The sequence below is a fragment of the Schistocerca piceifrons genome, chromosome 1 (genome assembly GCF_021461385.2).
Source record: "Schistocerca piceifrons isolate TAMUIC-IGC-003096 chromosome 1, iqSchPice1.1, whole genome shotgun sequence".
NCBI classification, from domain to species: Eukaryota; Metazoa; Arthropoda; class Insecta; order Orthoptera; family Acrididae; genus Schistocerca; species Schistocerca piceifrons.
The window spans coordinates 846,523,303-846,535,615 of NC_060138.1; the positions used below are offsets into that span (position 1 = coordinate 846,523,303).

Below are 12,313 nucleotides of genomic sequence, written 5' to 3' on the forward strand. Positions count from 1 at the left end.
ATACCTTATTAAAGAGATCACGTAAGAGTTCTTTAGATTCAGGATAAGGTTGCCACAGCATACCATAACATAGAAAGTTTGGTCCAGGAGCAGTCTCGTGAGCACAACTAATGCTGTCTCTAATTCCCACATGTAGAACGGGAGATTATTGGCCTTGTCATTCTTGGAGAATGACTTCCCAATAGGTGTGGAAACCTGGAACTGGACTCATGGGCAATGTTACATCGTGAAAGTACCACTATATCTGCGAGCGTTACTTTCAGGACTCCATTGTCCTTTACAGCACCTAATGGACAGGACATACTTTTCCCACACATCTTCCTTATGGATTCCCTTACTGCAGTGGCAGAAGTTGACTAACTAATAAGACTTCAAAAACTCGTGCCATGATTGCTTCTTGCTCTCCTTTACTGTCCGTTGGGCTCTGGCTACTTGCTAACCACAAGACAAGAAGGTTCTCTGCTGTCGGACTATGCATGAACCTGCACAGCACTGTCTGCCTGCCACGTACAGCACAATGATACTGATTGTTCCACCAAAGAACAGGTTGCCTTCTGCAACAGCCTGACAATGTAGGTATAGATGCATCAGCGGCAGCATGGATTACATTGGTAATGTGCAGCATGGATTACATTGGTAATGTGACCTACCAAATACTGGATGCTGTCCTTGTGCTCAAGCATGGGCAGCTGGCTATAAAGCGTTTGGTTTGCTTTAGATAGCAGATACTTGGGTGGTGTTCTCACATTCCACACCTGGTATGTGAGCTGCTTAAACACAGTTCCCAGAGGTAGCATGACCATTACATGCAACAGTTGTATGACCAAATCTTTTGACACTTGAAACGCCGCATGGGATTTGGAAAAAAAGAGGGCGAACCAGTAAGTGACAGAAACCTGTCCTAATGAGGCTGGGCAAGTCTTGCGTACTGAAAATTAGAATGAATGTAGGTGTCAGTTCAAACTGCCCATTCACTCTCTTCTTCACATTTTTAACATTCATAACACCATCATCTGCCCATTCCCATTGTAAGACAGTGATGTCCTTGTCCATGAGTTTGTCACAAGTTACCACCCCACAGCTGGAATTATATGTTTTATGCAGTTAAACAGCAATAGGATATTCACCAAATGCTATGGCTTTCTGAAGCCTCTATACTTGCCCTGAAATGGCCGATTCAATCAACAGTGTACCCTTACGAAGCCTTTTTATTGTCTTCAGACCACTCTTAATATCATCTAAACCTTTCTGGATGCAGAATGGGGGCACCTTAGCAAAGGTGCCCTTGGCTCGTAACTATCACAAAAACATTTTGATGAGTATGGTCAGGAGATGTATCCTCACGCCGCCTCTTGTTGGGATGGGTAATAGTGCTCACCTGATCCACTGGGACTGGTTTTGAAGAATTAAGAGGCTCCATGTTTGTCTCACGAGCAGCTAGGGAACAGATGTCCACCCACACACACAGCCCTGCTTGCCTGGGTAAGCCTTGTACAACAGAGGTGCGGCAGGTCCCCAGATGTTGCCTGCTTATGACTTTTCTGCCTCAACAGTCACGCACCCCATCAGCGCACAGCAGGCCTTAGGATTGAGGTTTTTTTTTTAATTTTTTTTTTAAGAAGTTTTTACCATCCTCGCAATCCGAGCAGTTAAGCCAAGATCCCCATTCCCTGTGACCCACAACATTCCAGTCGCAGAAGCATGCCCAGAACTTATGGTGACAGAGAACTGGTGGCGCTTACCAGTCCCCAGCTCAGGAACCCCGGGATCACCAAGCCCATACTCAGCAAACTAATGTTATCTCGAAACAGAAACCTTCAAAACATGAGCCAAAAATACTTTAAGTATGTTTTCTGTTTCAGTACACAATTTGTGAATCACAGGTGTTGGTTTTAAGACACTGTATCATATTACTAAATAAATTATGAAGGTCTGTTTTCAGTTAAGTTTTTTTAAAGCATTCACACTGACACTGTGGACTTTTGGCTGACCACTAGCAGAATTCTTTTGCAAGAATGTGTCCTTATGATAGTAATATTGAATACCATCACACTATTACAAAATCCTGTTGGCTGAAGGTTCTAAAGTAAGCCACTTTATGGTTGTGTGTCTCCGAAACTTGTGATGAGGGAATGGCAAACTTAACAATGAGTGCCTTCAAATTCTTCCCAGTGAACAGGCCAACCATCAAAATAATGGTACATACTGACCAGTAATTTGGATGTTTCTTCACCTAAACCCTCCAAAGCCTTTACATAGGTATTATGTACTGTGTGAATGTTGTAGATTCCATTGTTTATAAGTAGTCTGCCTTTGGTCTCTTGGACATGGCTATCTAAAAGCCTCAATTTTTTACTGATGTTGTCAGGTACATATGATCCCAACATAAGGCATCTATTTCGGGACAAGCTGTCTTTAGAAAGAGCTCCACATAATTTCTGATGTAATGTTTCATCATCTGCCTTGCTGATACAACACAAAGTTCTTAGGTGGCATGTTGTTATGCAACATTTACTCTCTGACCAATAGGTAATGATTGCTTTTAATTCTTTTTATATCTTTAACATTGCTAGTTTCATCAGACTCTGATGTGTAATGTGATGACAACACTGATTCTAGCATATGTTCCTGGAAACATGGTGCCAGTCCATCAGTTATTAGATATCACATTTTCTTAAACTACAGTGAAAAATGTTCAAGAACAATATCAGAGAACTTAAAGACATTACAAATATCATTTGACAAAGTCACAGAGTAATTGGAAATAAATGATTTCATTGTCCAGATCAATTCATCGGTGGTGGAACTGTCCTCAGTACTTAACATCCATATCATCGGTGCACATACTGAATTTGAAGGTTGTGTCTGATCTGAAAGTTCTAAATGTAACTGATGTAGTCAACATTTAATTTCATAGCTACACTTATGTTTTGCTGAAAGTGTCTGGTTAAAACCTGCCTGAAAGTTTTTTTTGCATCAAAATTCATACAGCAGTAACACACACTGCAAAATATTTCACTTTTACTAACTTCGTTTCCTCCATGCAGAGAATTTTACTTTTCAAACTATCTGCTCTTTCAGCCCAGTCACTATAGAACTTGCAGTTTTCCATCTTGAAAAGTTTATTTTCAAAATTGAACAGAGTGTCACAGGAGTGATTTTGTTACTAGGGCAAAATTAGAATTTGGAACAAAAATAGAAGCAGTTGTAATGATAAATATTTTAAACTAATGACAATATGCAAAAATGTTAAAACACCCACACAAAAATCAAAAAGGAACTATCTGATGTCAAGGTAACAACCAACGAGCTAAAGAGAAACGATTTATTACATAAAAGGGGAACAGATTATGAACTTCTCCATCTAATTTGAGTTTACAGTATTGAATAAATTTGACCTGAATTAGGAGGGGAACAGCCTTATCCAGATGCAGGTCACGGTATGGCATAGCAGACTTCTAGTAGGTCTGTATCAAAGGAGAGGAAGCAAGCAGTAACCATGTGAGGGGTACAGGCCAGATGACAAAGGACAAACTAGGAACAGAGTATCACAACTATTCTGATACCAAGTGCTAGTCTTCGTCAAGCGACAGAAGGCATAGGGAATTTGTGCAAAGATCAGATTACTGTGGTAGTTGGAGCCAGAAACAGCCTGGCTATGGATGAGAATTACAGCATTAGAGGTCATCTGGATGGACACACACAAAAGTGAGTTTTGTGGAGGCCCTACAGTGACATGACCAGCCCTGTGTTGACACTGCTGTGAGCTTTGTGAGCACCAAGTGGAGCAGACTGCTGCGGATTGCAATGAAATCTCATATGAGTGCTGTGCCTGTTGCTACAATTGGGAGATAAGGATATACTAGACATGGCCTACACCTGAAAAGGAGAGGGAAAGATAGGGGTCAACCGATGTGTCCGATCCCACCCGTCAGCTTTGACCCGCGACTTAAGGCTGTTGTGGTGTGTGACGTCATGACGGCGCGGAATTTAGTTTGTGAGAGTGGCGTGTTTGTAGGTGTCATTTTGATGTGATCAGTGGTGCTCTCTGGTGGTGGTGGTGGTGGTGGTGGTGGTGTGTGTGTGTGTGTGTGTGTGTGTGTGTGTGTGTGTGTGTGTGTGTGTGTGTGTGTGTGTGTGTTTATAGGTGGTGTATTGTTGCGGACGGTGGTTCTTTCTGGCGGTGTGTTTATGGATAGCGTGTTTCATGGCATATGGGGTTCATTTGTGTGATAGCATTGCATGTATGTGGTATCGGGAATGTGCTTTCAGCGGAATATTGTTCAGTGAGTTAACGATTTTAGTTTTGTTATTTCAACATTATTGTAGTTTTTTTCTGTTCGTCGTGTGTGAATTTTGGTAAATTGCTTTTTTTATGTCTTCGGTAGGTATGGATATGACTGACAAGGTCAACAGTTTTCAGTTGTCAGCAATGATGGGGGACAGTGCGTGGTCTCTAATAACATTTCTTCAACTATTCGGATTTTTGGATGAAGTTGTGAAGTGTTCAGTATGTCGTGAAGAAATGAGGCTTACTAAAGTTCTGGCGTCTCGGACCAGGGACGGCTGTATATGGAGATGTTGTAAGGATAACAGGTCAAGGGAAGTGTTCGAGTCCAATTTTGTTGGTTTGTTGTCTTTTTTGAGGTAGTGATGATTGTGGACATGGTTGTAGTTTTGAGTTTTATGATTTGGTATCTGTAGTTTCTGTTGGCCTATATAGGTCAAGGGAAGTGTCCGATTCCAGAGGATATTGTGTTTAGTGGAATTTGGGGAGTTTTGTGTTGTCTTTTTTTTTTCGTCGTTTTGTGTGGTTTGGTATGGTGGTGTGTTTCTAAATTTGTTTGTATTTACTTTGTCCCCACCCAAAAACCCCCAATTTTCCACACTTGTCCCGTTAGTTTCATTAGGTTCTTTGTGAAAGTGTGTGTGTGTGTGTGTGTGTGTGTGTGTGTGTGTGTGTGTGTTGGTTTTTCCAATGTATTTTCGTGTTTGTTGTCATGTTTACGTGGTGACGTCATAGGCGCCATATTGGAGTCGTAGTGTATGGTCGTTTCCACCATATTTGTGACATCATGGGTCAAAGCAGACGGGTGGAATCGGACGCTTCTGTATTTCCAAAGATAGGTTGGCCGAACTTCTTGCAGAAAATATATGGGAGACCACCATCACACAAAGCAAAATTACTGTGGTTAATGGTGTCCAAGAGGTAACTTTTCTGTATTCCTGAATTCTTTCATTGATCAATTGAAGTATTTCTTCTGTTATTCATAGTTTCTTCACAGTTATCTTGTTTGTACCTATGTTTTTGTTTCCAATTTCTGTGATTGCCTGTTTCAGAGATGTCCATATCTTTACAACTGAACTGCCCATTGAGTTATTTCTTACCGCTGTATCTATAGCCTCAAAGAACGTCAAGCTTATATTTTCATTCCTTAGTACCTCCATATCTAACTTCTTTCCGTGTTCATTCTTCGTGACTAGCATCTTAAACTTCAGCCTGCTCTTCATCATTACTAAATTGTGATCTGAGTCTATATCTGCTCCTGCGTATGCCTTAAAGTCCAATATCTGATTTCAGAATCTGTGCCAGAGCATGATGTAATCGAGCTGAAGTGTTCCTGTACCTCCCAGCCTTTTCCAAGTATATCTCCTCCTCTTGTGATTCTTTAACATAGTATTTGCTGCTACTATAGCTAAAATTTATTGCAGAACTCCGTACTTCTCCTCTCTCATTCCTGGTATCAACCCCATATTCTCCTGTAACTCTCTTCTATTCCTTCCCTTCGGCCACATTCCCATCCCCCTGTGACTATTACATTTTCATATCCCTTTATGTGCTGAACTACCCATTCAGTATCCTCATATACTTTCTCTCCATCTTCAACTTGCAATGTTGGGATGTATACCTGAACTTTTGTTGTGAGTGTCAGTTTGCTGTCGATTGCGATGAGAGTATCCCTATCACTGAACTGTTCACAGCAGCTCACTCTTTGTCCTACTTTCCTATTCATAATGAATTCAACTCCCATTATACTATTTTCCGCTGCTGCTGAAAATCTGTCTTTTTCCACCTCACTTCACTGATCCCACTATATCAAAATGGGGTCTTAGCATATCCCTTTTGAGATTGTCTAGATTCCTTACCACATTCAGACTTCCGACATTTCATGCCATGACTTTTGGAACATTATCCTTTCACTGATTATTCAGTCTCTTTCGCAAGTGCCCCTCCCCCTTGGCAATCCCCTCCCAGAGATCCAAATGGGGAGCTAGCCCAGAATTTGTTCAAATGGCTCTAAGCACTATGTGACTTAACATCCGAGGTCATTAGTCCCCTAGAGTTAGAACTACTTAAACCTAACTAACCTAAGGACATCACACACATCCATGCCTGAGGCAGGATTCGAAACTGTGACCGTAGCAGCATCGTGGTTCCGGACTGAAGCGCCTGGAATCTGTCAATATCATCATGACACTTTTTCAATTAACAAGCCAAATGTCCTGTGGATACACATTATATGTATTTAATACAATGGCATCCAACTTCCGCACCCTCATGCCATTGTTCATTGCTAATCCTGTTGCCATTAGGGGCAGTTTTCCACCACAATGACAAGAATGTGTGCTGGACCTCTCTCCACTCTTCCGCAGTCTTTGACAAGACTGTTGGCTGAATGCTGGGTACTTCTTATGCTGAAGATCTTCAGCCACTACAGCCGATGATGTTTTATACAAAATTTAAAGTGTGGTGGGGTTTGGACTCGGTACGGAGGACATTTTCGATTGCTAATCAAAGATGCTACCACTAGACTATGGGTGTAGTCATAGAGATTATCAAACATAAATATGCAAAATATGTCAACTTACTGATCTGTCTCACCCCATGATTATGTTGTCTTAGAAGTTCCAAAATGTGGTTTTTCTAGTTTAAATTCTCATCAATGTTCAAACCCTAAGAACTTTGAAGTTTCTGTCCTACTTATTACTTTGGTGCCCACAATTAAAGCAAAAATGGAAATTTTGCAAGGTTGCATTTATTTTGCCATGAACCAGTATAAAAAGGTGATAGTAAAGTAGAAACAATGTAAAGAATACAGAAAATATATAGTTGCTACAGGCATAACGGTTGATGAATATGTTCTTCAGTTTTTCCAACTTAATGGATTTGCACACACATTCCGACAACTGGTTAATGTGCTCAGTATGGGGTACGGGGTGAGTCCACCTCTGGCAGCAATGATGGAGCATGCTGTGAATGATGTCCTCAATCTCAAGTTGAGGCAATAATACCCATTCTTCCTTCAGAGGTGCTTGCATGTTTTGGAGAGTGATTGTTGGATGCTGATGTGGTACAACCTGTCACCCTTGCATGTTTTGGAAAAGGCTGGGAGATACAGGAACACTTCAGCTCGATTACATCATGCTCTGGCGCAGATTCTGAAATCAGATACTGGACTTTAAGGCATACGCAGGAGCAGATATAGACTCAGATCACAATTTAGTAATGATGAAGAACAGGCTGAAGTTTAAGAGGCTAGTCATGAAGAATCAGCATGGAAAGAAGTTAGATATGGAAGCACTAAGGAATGAAGATATAAGCTTGACACTCTCTGAGGCTATAGATACAGCGGTAAGGAATAACTCAATGGGAAGTTCAGTTGTAAAGATATGGACATCTCTGAAACAGGCAATCACAGAAATTGGAAACAAAAACATAGGTACAAAGAAGATAACTGTGAAGAAACTATGAATAACAGAAGAACTACTTCAGTTGATCAATGAAAGAATTTAGGTATACAGAAACAAAAGTCACTTAAGAATGAAATAAATAATAAAATAAATGGGGGAGTGTAGGGAAGCTGAGGGAAAATGGCTGCTTGAAAACTGAAGAAATCGAAAAAGAAACGGTGGTCAGAAGAGCTAACTCGGCATACAGAAAAGTCAAAACAACCTTAGATGAAATTAAACATTAAGAGTGCAATGGGAATTCTACTGTTAAATGCAGAGGAGAGGGCGGGTAGGTGAAAACACTATATTGAAGGGTTCTATCAAGGGGGAAGACTTGTCTAACGATGTAAAAGGAAAATAAACAGGAGTCCATACAGAGGAGATAGGAGATCCAGTATTAGAATCAGAATTTAAAAGAGCTTTGGAAGACTTAAGATCAAATAAGGCAGAAGGGTTAAATAACATTCTAAAAGTGGGGGAAGTGGCAACAAAACAACTATTTACTTCAGTGCGTAGAATGTATGAGTCTGGCTACTTACCATCTGATTTTCGGAAAAATATCACTCATACAATACCACATGTTAAACTCAACATATAAACATCCACCACCAGAGGGCACCATAAAATATACCAAAATGGCATCTACAAACAAGAACTACATCAAAAACACTGTGCCACAGTGATGTCACCCACACCACACCACCATTACCTCAATGATCAAAACAGACGACCCCACACATCAATAAAACCTTTATGTTTATCCAATCTTATGAGGATCATTCACAAATTAAAACAGAAATACATAAGCTGAGAAGACAACATCTGATGCAGGAACTGTCATTTGTAAACCTTACAAAGAGTATTAGTGATTCGTTTGATTAATATTTACATTAACACTTTGTCTAAAGTCTTTATTGCAATGGTGTGTCCACCTGAAGAAAGTACTTCTGAAGATTGGTGTTCTGTGATCCAACTTTTAGTTTTGGAAAGTATACAAGTATCAAATATTCTCTCAGATGAACAAATGACATGCAAGTACCTACATGAAACATGCAAACTTTTAGGCACACGTGAAAAGTTTGAAAGTGACTGCTAAAGTGTAACCAATGCTCTGTGTACAGATTCACTTATCCACAAAGACTGACAACTCACAGTTGAACAAATAGCTGAAAAAGTCAAGCAACTACTGGCACCAACCATTTTATCATTATAAAAAATTGAACTATCTTCCAAGACTTATGCAAGGTGGGATTCCACTGAGTTTACCGTTCATCATACAGAACAGATACTTCACATGTGCACAGAGCTTGGAAAATGATTTCAATAGATACAGTATTTTGAGCCAGAGACTTAGCTTCAAAACATGTAGTGGAAACACCCTGAATCACCTGACTATACGAAATACAAATTGCAGCCATTGGAGAGTACAGTCATGTTAATCATCTTTTGAAGTGAATGTGGTTTGATTTCCCATGATTCTGTTGAGTTAGGTACTATCAACAATCCAGACTACTCATGTTTACAGAGAACGAAGTTCAGCCTATGGGGAAAGGGAATGTTAGAAATGGCACAAGAAAGATGTGTTGCATTTTCATGACAACACTTCACCACCCTCCTTATGGCCCGTACCTGTTCCTTCGGATTTTTATCTATTTAGTCTGATGAAAGAAGCAGCAATAATGAAGTAAAGAAACAAGTACAAAACTGGTTTTGAGATACAGATAAAAAATTGTTCACAGATCAGAAAATGGGAAAAGTGCAGAAAAGGTGAAAAAACAGAAAAAAGTACTGAGTTAATACCCGCAAACCAATTTTGCTACAAATCTAGCTAGGCCCATCTGTTTAACTGAATCACAATCACATTTTTTATGCACAAAAATCCCTACAGAAACTTAAAAGCCATTTGAAAGTCCTCTCAGTCAGCAGCCACGAGAAGGAAAAATTAAAGATTACAGTTAAATGGCCCATCAACGATGACCATGTTACTGACAGAATATAAGCTCGAATAGGAAAGGATTCAGAAGTAAATCTGCCACGTCCTTTTGAAAGGAACCTCAGTCAGCAAAGAGAGGCAATCAAAAATCAACCCATTAAATGTCATCACAAGAGAGGATGAGGGCAAATTGCTTAACGTGGTAAAGACACACGTGATATGCAATTGACATTTTGCCAACACAGCTTAATAACAGGTGTGTGTCAGGAATTAATATAACAACTGTAATGCTCTGCTTACAAAGATATGTGACAGTTAACCAACATGATACCAGAAAATTGTTACTGGGTGTGCAAATCTTTCACTATGGGGTATCTTCTAGTTAACGCTGTAAAGCTCACTTGTTTCACCATGAGATATTCCACGCCCACGCAAGGCATTGGAAATATCTGTGGACAACTGGTCAATCTCGACATTACTCGGCAAGTAATTCTGAGTGATTTACTGTAAAACTAATAACACATTCTACCTGTAATTCCCAATACGGTCAAAGATTATTTTCTGAGGCTTTCAGGTGATACTGGTTCTTCCCAGCGATTATTTTCTGGTGCTTTGCGGTGGTATTGGTTCTTCCGTTCCAAAGCAACAACGGAAACTGAGTAAAGCTTCCTGCAAGGCGCGATTCAAACACAATAGCGAATCAAACAAAATAAACGTTTACTAACGTGTGACTACCTGACAACCTCAACTAATATCGTGTTGTCAACGTTTTAACTACAACTGGAGCTCTTAGGCTATAAAACAACAATTACACGTGTTATTTTCCATTCATAATTTGATTTCACTGGCAAACACTTCTTATCAACAAATGCCCACACATCACGAACTACACTCTACAGGTTTAGACCACTAACAAAACCAAATGTTTTATCCCTTCCCTCCAGCCAAACCTTTCAATATATCGACAATCGAGCTTGGACATCGATTGCATAAAGTCAAAGTTAGTATTTAAAGGTCATTTTTATTCCTTTGGCCACAGGAGCGTGATTTTCAATCGTGTTTGTGCGGCAATTCACGCTGACAATATAGACCACTCTTTGTTGAATGGGACTGGCCACACAACGTGTTTTCCCCCGTAGTAGACGAGGTCGGTGATGTCCATATTAGTATAGAGATCACTGGCTGAGGTGCATTTTTTTTTTTACGGTGGGGAAATGCGCCACGTTTTTATGAGCTATCTGTGGGGGGGTCGCCCTCCTGGTACAGAATCTATCTGCGTATCTGTGATTTACCTAAATTCTGGTCGTGTGCGTTTGTCGCGTTATTTACATTAGTTACTAATTTCTGTATTTCGTACAGTGTAAAGCGATTAGTGGAAAATTAACACTTTACAAACGTGCCTGCCTTATGTGTCGCCACTGACTTGACAAACGCACTACGGAAGATCATTCGGAAGTGGTGCTGCATATGGCAAGTTCAAAGTTTACTGGTAATTTTTTTATCTAATTCGGTTGCTTTGAATATATTACCGTCTTCTTGATGGCCAAATACCTCTACGTTTATGAATATAAAACATAATCGCTGTCTACTAGGGCCACTAGTACAGTAGGAAAGTACGTTTTGTAATTCTAATATTCGCTGATTGATCTCCATGATTTAAAGATTATTACGTGTTTTCCATCTGTGGATCCCACTTAGTGAAGGACATTTGCTGTCTACTCATACAAGTCACTGATATCCTTCCTCTCTTCCGTAGTCGGAGAACGCATTTAATTCCCAATCTCAAGACATGTGTAAAATTTGATTTTATGCATAAGGGATAGTTGTTGAAAGCCGGATTTTCTTTTTATTTGTATTTTGCGTGAAGCGTTTTGGGAAAAGATTCCCATTTCCAAGTGCATTTTCTTTGTGATATGCCATTTATTCGAGACGTTTACCATGGCTGAGGTGTTTCACTGTTCTGTTGTTTGTAATGTGTGAAAAGACACAAAATTTTTAATTAGTAGTCAATCTTTTTATACACTCAATGACGAAATTCTGTATAAAGATTGATCAAGAATTAAAAATAGCGTATGTTTTTATACACTACAGTACAGAGAGCAGAATAATGCAGCACTCACATGTGGATAACATCAATAACAACTGGCAAAGCACACAGAAAAGGCATCTGAAAATGGGAACCTTTTCCTGAAATGTAGAGTGCAAAATATAAAGAAAATCATGACTGTTAGTAAATAAGTTATATACCGTATTTAAAATTGTTTTGTTTTAAGTAGAAACTGTTAAATAAGCAGCAGGTAATTACATAAATCTGTAACACTGTCGTCCATGTTCTTTTAGAGATCCAAGTACAGAAAATATGGAAAAGTATAAAAGTGTCATACATGAAATAAGTGAAAAACCGGTGGAAAAGTGGTAATTCTACTACATCGAGTAGATCACATGTATTTTACAACCTGATGTCTTCCTTTGATGTAGAGTTTCAATGAAGGATGTAAATGAGAATTATCTATTACTGCCTGTGGATGTATCAATTCACTGGTTTAATATGAAATAGTTATTTCGTTAAATTATATACAAACGTATCAGTTCACTGGTTTGATATGAAATAATTATATAAAAGCGTTGCTATTTTCAAAACTAGTATGA

The 12,313-nt window shown here is 39.4% G+C and overlaps 1 protein-coding gene across 1 annotated transcript in view; it reads right to left on the reverse strand.

Annotated features, from left to right (window-relative positions):
• LOC124715517 overlaps positions 1 to 10,549 on the reverse strand; it is a 74,617-nt gene extending 64,068 nt beyond the window's left edge. The window contains exon 1 of the mRNA XM_047243103.1: positions 10,477 to 10,549. The gene's annotated coding sequence lies outside the window, so the exon portion shown is untranslated. The remainder of the gene's footprint in view (positions 1 to 10,476) is intronic.
• Positions 10,550 to 12,313: the final 1,764 nt, after the last annotated feature.